General features: G+C 40.3%; 1 protein-coding gene across 1 annotated transcript in view; it reads right to left on the bottom strand.

The window, feature by feature from the left end:
- The window catches only part of LOC113409559 (malonyl-CoA decarboxylase, mitochondrial-like), a 55,213-nt gene that overhangs the window by 44,101 nt on the left and 1,304 nt on the right, over positions 1-9,808 (bottom strand). The gene's annotated exons all lie outside the window — the stretch shown is intronic.

A 9,808-nucleotide genomic window follows, 5' to 3' on the forward strand; every position in this document is an offset into this window, starting at 1 on the left:
GGGTAAGCACCCTAGCGGGCCGGGCCAGTTTATTTACCTGCTGACGCAGCAGGTTCGGCCGACCGCGGCCCCCACTGGCCGCGGTTCGCGGTCCCGGGCCAATGGGGGCGGCGGGAAGCCACGGCCAGCACATCCCTCGCCCACGCCGCTTCCCGCCCCCCATTGGCCTGGGACGGCAAACCACGGCGAGTGGGGGCTGCGATCGGCCGAACCTGCCGCGTCAGCAGGTAAATAAACTGGCCCGGCCCGCTAGGGTGCTTACCTTGGCGAGCCGCGTGCCAAACGTTGCTGACCCCTGACATAACGTATCAGATTATTATGACTGACAAAATGTATAAGATCCTTAAAAGAGAAACTTCAAGATCAACAAGAAGAATAAAGACTTTTCAAAAAAATGTGAGCACTTTTTTTCTGAGATCTTTTTCCTGCTAAAAGATTCAGTTAGTGTAAGTTAGGGACTTCATATTTCACTTCTATAACTTAGCCCTTCCAAAAAAAACCCCACAGTTCTAAGAGAACACTAAGATAAATATAATAGATCCTTCATTGCATTTAGTCTTAAACCTGATTTTCAGCAATAGTTTTTACCAGCAAACAAAATATAGTGAACTTAAAAACGTAACCTGAAAGTTTATCACTTTTCTGTGGACTAGACCAAAAGAAATAGAATTTTAAGGCTGCTGTGGCTCAAAATCCCCGTAGAAAACTTTTCTACAATATGCATCATATCCCATTACTAGAAGATCTCTGGACCTCAGGATAGAAGATGTAAACCTTTAAATAGGATGTGACCACACGCAGAGGTTAATAGAAGCCATCTGCCTAAATCCCTTGTAAATCTGAAATTTTGAGTACGGAAGAGTGAAACAGCAGAATATGAATATAAAATTCAGCAAAGGGGTTCACAGCTTTGTAGCAACAATACACACCAAAGTACACAGTTGAATAAAATAATTTCAAAAAGTTGTATTACAGTACATTATAATAATGAATTTTATCTTCTTCATTTGATTTCATCTATCTCTGTTAGAGAAGATTTGAAGATGCAGAATTACTTTCCAAACTGAAATGGTAATTCTTAACCCTAACCAAAGTATGAATCTCCTGCAGTGATGTTCTGTGGCTAATTTTTTTACAGTAGTTTATATTACACTGTACTCATATTTAAAAAAGCATCAAACTACTAGCTGCCTGAACACAAACTATCATAAACAGGGCATTTTTTACAATTAAGTACAGTTGAGCCACAGACTTTTTGGATGAATAAATTGTCTATTTAACTTATGTACAACACTCAGATAAAAATAATTCTCCGGCGCACCCTAGCTCACTAGAAGATTTTTATAAACAGCTATTTCTTGAAATACTTTCCAAAAGTGTGTGAACATTTCCTATAATATCCTAACGAAAATAAAAGTGGAAATGTTTTTAAAAGGCACACAGCAAAGGAAAATGCTGTTGGCCTAGGTAATTGCTACAAATAATCCAAAATGAAGACAGCTTTTATCACAAAAAGCATGTTTTATCCCTTAAAACACCATGCTAGTAAAACTCTGATTTTGCAATTCCAGACTCTTCTTGCAGCCAATCTACACTAAACCACCTAAAGTTATAATTAAATTAGCTCTTCCCAGAAAAACTCCTAGAGCAAAGTTGTTGATAATGATCACAGTAATGGAGTTTGCAAGGTAAATCCCCAAATCTTCGCTTTTTCCCCAGACCTCATTTGCAGACTCAATCAAGTTTGCCACATTTCCTTCACATAAAAAAATCTGCATATTCAAAAAAAAAAATCTCCCTTCTCACTTCCTCCCACCCCCAACTTTAATCTTTACTAACCTATGTTAGACAATGCATAAACTTCTCAGCTGGCATGATCCAGTGACAAAGCAGACGCAGTAGAGACTGTTCAATGATCCTAAAACAAAGCAGTCTTTCACCTCCAAAGACTAAGTATTATGACTCCTTTGCACTTATGGACTTTCAAACTACCTCCTTTTAATGGCATCTTCCATACATGTGCTGAAATGGAAAGTTGTTTGTTTGGGATTTTTTGAGGCATATATTTTACTACCTAAACCCTGCTGTAGATCTAGAAAGGCCACATATCCTTTGCCACACAGAGGGGGAAGAAGTCAAGTGTGACTCTTCATCTAGGAGTCAAAATCCAAAGTCTGCCAGACTTTGCTGGCCTTCCTTCCCAGATGAAATTCTTGATCAGATTTAATATCATGTGTCAGATGTGTCATTTTCCAGCAACGTATTACAGCAGGTAGTTTTCTTTTGGTTGCACTTCCATCTGATCTATGCCCTAATTAGCAGGACTGTACAAAAAGTTATGTTCATAAACGTTAATAAAGAAAACCTAATATGACTGAGAAACAAATGCACAACACAGAACAGAAATTATGTAAATGACGTTTACTTCAAAGTACATATTTATGTTCTTACTCAAGCACAAATAAATCTGTTAGTCTTTAAGGTGCCACCGGACTCCTTGTTGTTTTTGTGGATACAGACTAACACGGCTACCTCCTGATACTAATCTCCCACTAGTCACAATAGCTGAACTACTGAATTCCTGCCATTTGGTGGGAAGCAGGGACACAGACTTCTAGAGAACCATGAATGCTATTGTCTGCAGAGTGTGGGGTTCTAGAGCAGAGGCTATTAAGGGTTCTATTAAATATCTGCCACAGATGAGACTTCAACTAAATATCATTTCCATACAACCAGGAAGTAATGTAATTAACAGGATTCTGAGAAAAAATTAATAAGTGATTCTGTTCCTTTATCAGTCACACACACAATATGCTTACGTGAAAAAAAAATGAGAGTGGGGCCATAAAGGGGTAAATGGAAAATAGAATTAACTCTCATAGGGTCCCAAACTGCAAGAGAATCCTGCTGTTAAAGCAAGTTGATAAATGGAGTAAGAAAACATACAGAAAATTAAATTTGGCACTCAGACTTTCATAACTGAACAAGTTACTTTGACACGAAAAGAAAAACCTTTTTTCTTCTTCTATTTTTGTTGCAGAGGAATAAGGGGGAAAAAATATCAATGATGAAAAAGGAATCTGTTGTAAAGTTATAAGTGCATCATAGTTTGCATTATTTTCATTTATACTCTTCAGCCTGCCTTTAAAAGATAAGCACTGCAGCAACAGAATCGTATGTAATATTTTCTGATGGTTGGCCATTTCATTAATTTAAATACAACTTAAATACAAACAAAGGATTTTGCTATTCACACTAGTTTTATGAATACCAGATTTTACTGAAGAGGCCGGGGGGGGTGGAAAGGGGTGTGCACTGCCCCACATCATCTGTCTCATCTTCAATAGAAAAGGAATAGAGTGACATGGGACGGAAGGTGGACAAAAAGGACACTTCCAATTCTTCAGTTGGTAAGAACACGTATTGGAAGCTTTGAATATAATCAGAGCCTTCCAAAGTTCCTCAGACAAAACAAAAAAGACACACAAATATGAGCAAAAAGAAAACTTAATTTGAGAGTTTAATCTCATAAAAGTTATGTCTACACTGCAAAGAAAAACCCACCGTACCAAGTCTCAGAGCACTTGCAGGGCTCAGCAGGACTAAAAATAACAGTGTAGATGCTCAGGCTGGAGCTTGGGCTCTGAGACCCTCCCTGCTCACCGGATTTCAGAGCCTGGGCTCCAGCCCGAGATCCTAATGTCTACACTGCTATTTTTAGCCCCGCAGCCCCAAACCATGCGCGCCCAAATCAACTGTCCCAGGCTGTGACACCAGATGCTGTGGGTTTTTCTTTGCAGTGTAGACATACCCTTAGGGATGAAGAGTACTAGCTTAACTCAAGCACAATATATGATCATATTTTGCAAGCCTCCCCACACAGCTCTTATACTCTACATATTCCAAACAAAACCCCCAAACCTCAACTACTCCTGATGAAACCATTCCATCGATAACAATAAAAGATGCTTATAGACTTAGAAAAAGTTCATAAAAAAAAAAAAAAAACCTGTCAGAGTAATTTCTGGCTATTAAAATCTGAACCTCAGCTCTCAGTTTAACAAGATGGAGCTTGTTTAAAAATTCAGGACACAACAAAATATTAAAGTTTCTTGTATACAGGCACAACTCCAAACTATTCTTCTTCTCTCTCTTTGGTGAAATAAGTAATATTTATATAATTTCCTCTATTGAAAACAGTTCTAAGTGGTCAATATATTTTCCATTAACTTTCTGTCTACACACTACTGGTACAGAAATATTCGTGAAATACAATTAAACAGTGTAGCTACTGAAAATCAATGTACTTGAAGGAAGATCATATTTGTTCCAAATTACACCACAGTTGCCCAGATTCTCTGTTCTTCCATTTGTGCTAAGCACGGGCATGGGGCTGGGAAATAGGAGGGGCATAGGTGGCTTTAAGCCACATTTGTGTGCTACATATCTAGGGCATATTCTACCCACCCCACAGTGTAAATTAGTCAGGGCTGGTCTGACAAACTTGGTTGTTTCCTAGATCCCTATATTGGCAGTGGGAACTCTGGCCTCACCCGGTCATTCTGATGACCTGGCTTCATGACAGAGGACAAGTTGTGGGAACATGCTATAAAGCTTTTACACCAGCTCCAATGCCAGCTGGGGTAAGACCCCTGCACTGACAGTAGGCTCACAGGTCCATCTCCAGCACTTTTCTGCCCCATGTATGCTGCTGTAGTGTCACGAAGGGAAAAGACTGCAGCAGATTAAGCAAGTAACTTGGTACTGTTTTCAATTGTAAGCAAGAGGTTTTCCCACCTTGTTTTGAAGTCTATGCACACTGTAGGGAGTCCAAATTTACTCCTTTCCTGAGGTTTGCATTACTGGTTAATCAAAGGATACCAAAACGTGTCAGCCAAAGCTCTTTCTATCAAGGCCACCTGTTCCTAAGGCTTCCTTGCTGGACTTCTTAACCAAATCCTAACTCCCTCTAAGGGTTTCTTCATACTATCTGGATCATACTATCCTCTATTCAGTATATGTACAATGCCTTGTTCAATGTTTATGTTCAGATTCTTTGGTTTTCCTGCACTGAAAATTGGGACTACTCTACTCAGTTTCTTAGAATTTGTTTGCTATAAATAAAATAGTCTTTTGAACTAGAGCCTTATTAAGGCAGCTTATGACAGCTATGCCACTTAGAAAAAAAAAATCAAGATCACCACTGTGAATTAGGCATAAAAAGAGGCAGTTCAGTCACATCAGGGCATGGCACCTATCATCCATTAACCAACAACAGTATTTAAGAGTGGGATACAGCCAGGCACACAATACCTGGGCAGCGTGTCATTATAGAACTGAATCAAATGAGGTGAACACAGAGGGACACTTACTTCTCTGCATCTTAATGCTTTTTATCTCAACAGTGGACAAAAACAGTATAATTTATGCAAACACTTCTGTTTAATTCAGTTTTTACCATCAACAGGCTAAACTGTCATGGTTTAAAAACTGGACCAACTAAGTCTATTAGTTATCCATTACACTGAAGATATAAATACTCAGGTATAACTATAGAATGATACATGTTGCATCCATTTCATCATCTATTACAGTAATGATTCAATAGCAATGCACCTGTGGTAGAGAAATGAAATAGAATGCCATCCTTCTATTTCATACAATACCTGTAAAGATTTTGATGGAGAAATGGTTACATATTTAGTTCTAGTATTGCAGAATCCAGCTACCAGCCTTATCTAAAGTTTTGAGAAGACTCTTCTGTGCTCTTTTCTATAGTCTAGCACTCCTCCTTCAGCTAGGAGGAAGACAATAGGGGGCAGAAGGGTTGTTTTTTTAATCATTTGCAGGAGTAGGCTCACTGGTTACTGAACCATCCCGGTGTCGTAACCAATGCTGGGAATGAAGAATTGCTCTCAAGATACTCAAATGCTGTATACACTTTTAAATCTAGAACCCACATGTTCTGCCTGATTGCTTCCACTAATCTCAAATTCTCCTATGCTTTCTCTTTGAGAATCGTGCATGCTTATTACCTACATTTTTCAAAAGGTTTAAGTGATTGGATGGAGCAGTAGCCATCAGGAAGTGGTTGCAGGTACATTTTGGACAGTTGGGTATGTGGCCCAGACTTCCAGCAGATGCAGTTCTTCCAAGATGCCCTTCCTCCACAACTGCCAATTATTCCAAGACTTCCATGGCTGCGCTCTAAAACATTAGATTAACTACAATGTTAAGAGTCTCAATGTGGATAGTTACTCACAGATCCAGGAAAACACTTCCCTATATTCAGGCAATGAAATCTCTAGTCTAATTCCAAACCTAAAATGTTTCAGTGCCCACAGAACCATAATTCCACTCATATGAAGAAAAAAGAGATGCTGAAAATAAGCACGTCACATATGCTCTTTACATGTTAATTCTTGGAAACAAGTTCAATGTAACTGGATGAAAAAATTAAGTAAATTTACAAAAAAATATCCTTGTACAGTGTCACTAAGCACAAAATTGAATGCTATTCTGCACGTCCACAAGATACTCACATCTAGATGTTGAAAATACACATTGATTTTAAGTTTAGAATTTCTCTTTTCCTTGTTAACTGCATTCTATAACAGAAACAAAAATTCTGAATCTTTGATTTGTATTTAAAAAAAAAAATCTAATATTTTGATAGTTTCAGTACTCAAAGGACAAAGACTACACAGGGGGTCGAATACAAGGGAAGTTATGTTACAAGTACCATTTCATAACACTGCATTCACTCCACATGCTTTTATTTCAGAAGATGGAATGTCAGATTGTTCATTTCAGAATGTAGTTCTGTTGTCATTCTCCATAACCGATTACAAAAGACGAATGCATCTTGTAAACATTTCCAAGAGAACTCTGTTTTTTTCAAACAAGATTTGTGATCAAAATCAAGACAAGATAATTTCAGCTTTAAACAGAGATACCATCATAGGCGGAGTTAGGAAACCCCATTGCATGAATCCTCTCTACTGAACTGAAGGAAACAATGCATAATACGATAGCGCCAAAGTCATTTTCCTAGAGAAAGACTGCCAATAATAACTTAAAAAAAATAGGAGGGATGTGCCCCACCCATTTAAAAACAAACATCACATCAAGAGACATCCTCTGGTCTCCTGTTAACTTAATGTGTTTAGCTATATCAGATCACTAATCTGAGAAGTTATTAACCAAGTTGGGGGCAGGGGGGGGGGGAAGGAGAGAGAGGGGGGGAATTGCAAAAATAAGAATTACAGTGCTGGCATATGAAATAAGATTTCACTAATCAATGAGCCAGCTGTTTGGACATAAAGCCCCAACTGGAAAAAGCGGAGCCATGAACTGCAGGAAAAATAGATGCTCTTATAAAGACTGCATAAAATTCACTACTAGAGGAAGGAGTTTGCCAATCCTGCAGGGAACAAGGGAAATATGCATCAATAGGTTTCATTAGTTTCATACTGAGCAAACAGGAGTTGCAGAATTGCAAACAAAAGCCAGCAGTTACCATGCTATCTTTAAAATTATTATTTCAAGCATTAAAACCTTTAAAAGAATGAACTAAGGGAGCAGTCTGATTGGTTGATGAGGATACATCACAAGTAGAGCCCTATGCAGATACAAAATGTTTATCTGCAGATGCAGATATTCACGGATATAAAGTGGATATCCGGGGAGCTGCAGGGCTCTACCAGGAACTGCAGCAGCGAAAGCAGCAGTGTGTTGGGCTGCCGTTGGCAAGAGCCAGCACCCAGCCTGGGCAGTTTCTCTGAAGTGGCTGTACCACCAGTGAGAAGGGCTGCGGGAGTGGGCACCAGGCTCGCCAGCAGCTGTCCCTGGTCATGCTAGTGTGTGCAAGCAACTCATACGCTCCCAGACAGGAGTCCCTTCCATGCAGTGGTCTGCATCAACTGCGGTTCCTGATAGAGCCCTGCAGCTCCCCAGATATCCGCTTTATATCTATGGATATAAATTTTGTACCTGTGCAAGGCTTTATTCACAAGTGTCAGAAACAAATTAGCCAAAACATTAAAGTGGTTGTTTTAAAATTGCAACACTATCCAAACATGCTACAATATGTATATATTTTAGAGTTTTTCAAACAAATTCCTCCCAAACATCCCAGGTTTGTACACATGGTTCAGAATTGGATATACTGTCCCGCATTTATTGCTCAGATTCACAAACCTTGCCCAGGTCATGACTTCATTAGTTAAGAGCAGTCACAAAACAGTAAGATAGAGCTCTAACTATAGCGCAGTATTTAAAAAAAATTAAAAAAAAACTCTAGACACTAAATCTCACTCAGCTACTGCCCTCCCTCTATTCTTTCTTTTCTGGGGAAGACTATTAAGAAGTTTGTAGAGAGGCAACTCTGGAGATATACGCAATCCTTGGATTTCCTTGACATTTAATAGGTGCATCTTATGTAAAAGAAATAAAACAGAATTCAGATCTGGTTTCCTGTAGTAAACAAGTAAGGATAGACTAAACTAAAGCCTCAGACGAGAGACAGAGCTAACACTTATACAGCAGAACCTCAGAGTTATGAACACCTCGGGAATGGAGATTGTTTGTAACTCTGAACAAAACATTATGGCTGTGCTATCAAAAGTTTACAACTGAACATTGACTTAATACAGCTTTGAAACTTTACTATGCAGAAGAAAAATGCTGCTTTCCCTTTATTGTTTTAGTAGTTTATGTTTAACACAGTACTGCACTTGCTTTTTTGGATGGGGGAGAGAGTCTCTGCTGCTACCTGGTTGTGAACTTCCAGTTCCAAATGAGATGTGTGGTTAATTGGTCAGTTTGTAACTCTGAGGTTCTACTGTAGTAGCTTCTTAGGTTATGTCTACACTGGGAGCACGCCTCCTAGCCTTGGTAACAGACACACTCTAGCGCCACTTGAGAGAGCACGCTAAAAATAGCAGTGTCCGTGTTGCTGTCAAGCAGTAGCTTGGGCTAGACACCTGAAGTCAGACCCGGGCATTTGGGCTGGCTTGCCACCTCCAGATGACACCTCCTCCTAACATCTTGCTTCATTAGCATTACTACACCTCTACACAGCATTTTGGAGTGAGCCTTCGAGCCAAGATCAGGCGAATGGTATTCACACTAGTACTCTACAAATAGCTCTCTAGACAGCACTTTGAAGTTGTGGCTCCAGATCTGAAGCCAACAGCCCTCTCTACACTTCAGAGCCCAAGCAACAACTACAAATCTCTGTCTATACAGCTATTTTTAGAGCACTAGTGTGAACTCCGCTAACCCGAGTGTGTCAACCTGAGCTGGCAGACTTTCTCCAAAATGCTGTGTAGACATACCCTGTGTGTCATACCGATGTAGCTAAAGCACATCCTTGGTATCAGAGTACATTCACCTCACCAGTTATGTCATACCAAGCCAACTATTCCACCTGCCAAAATGCAAAATTCTCACACATGTTGCAGGACGCCCTGCTACGTCCTATTATTACTTAGGGTTACCATACGTCCGGTTTTTCCCGGACATGTCCGGCTTTTCGGCAATCAAACCCGCGTCCGGGGGGAATTGCCAAAAAGCAGAACATGTCCGGGAAAAATGCCGTCCGGGCACTTCCCCTCCCGCGGCTGCTCTGTGAGTCCTCCCCTCTCAGACTTCGGCTCTGTTAAGAGCCAAGCTGCCCGAGCCAGCACTACCGGCTTCGGGCAGCCCGCCTTGCCTCCGGACCCCAGCCGCCAGCCGGGCACTTCTCCTCCCCGGCTCCAGCTGCCTGTTCCTCCCCTCTCAGACTTCGGCTCTGTAAGAGCCAAGC

The sequence above is a fragment of the Terrapene carolina genome, unplaced genomic scaffold (assembly GCF_002925995.2).
Source record: "Terrapene carolina triunguis isolate 2854851 unplaced genomic scaffold, T_m_triunguis-2.0 Scaffold33891, whole genome shotgun sequence".
Taxonomy (NCBI): Eukaryota; Metazoa; Chordata; order Testudines; family Emydidae; genus Terrapene; species Terrapene triunguis.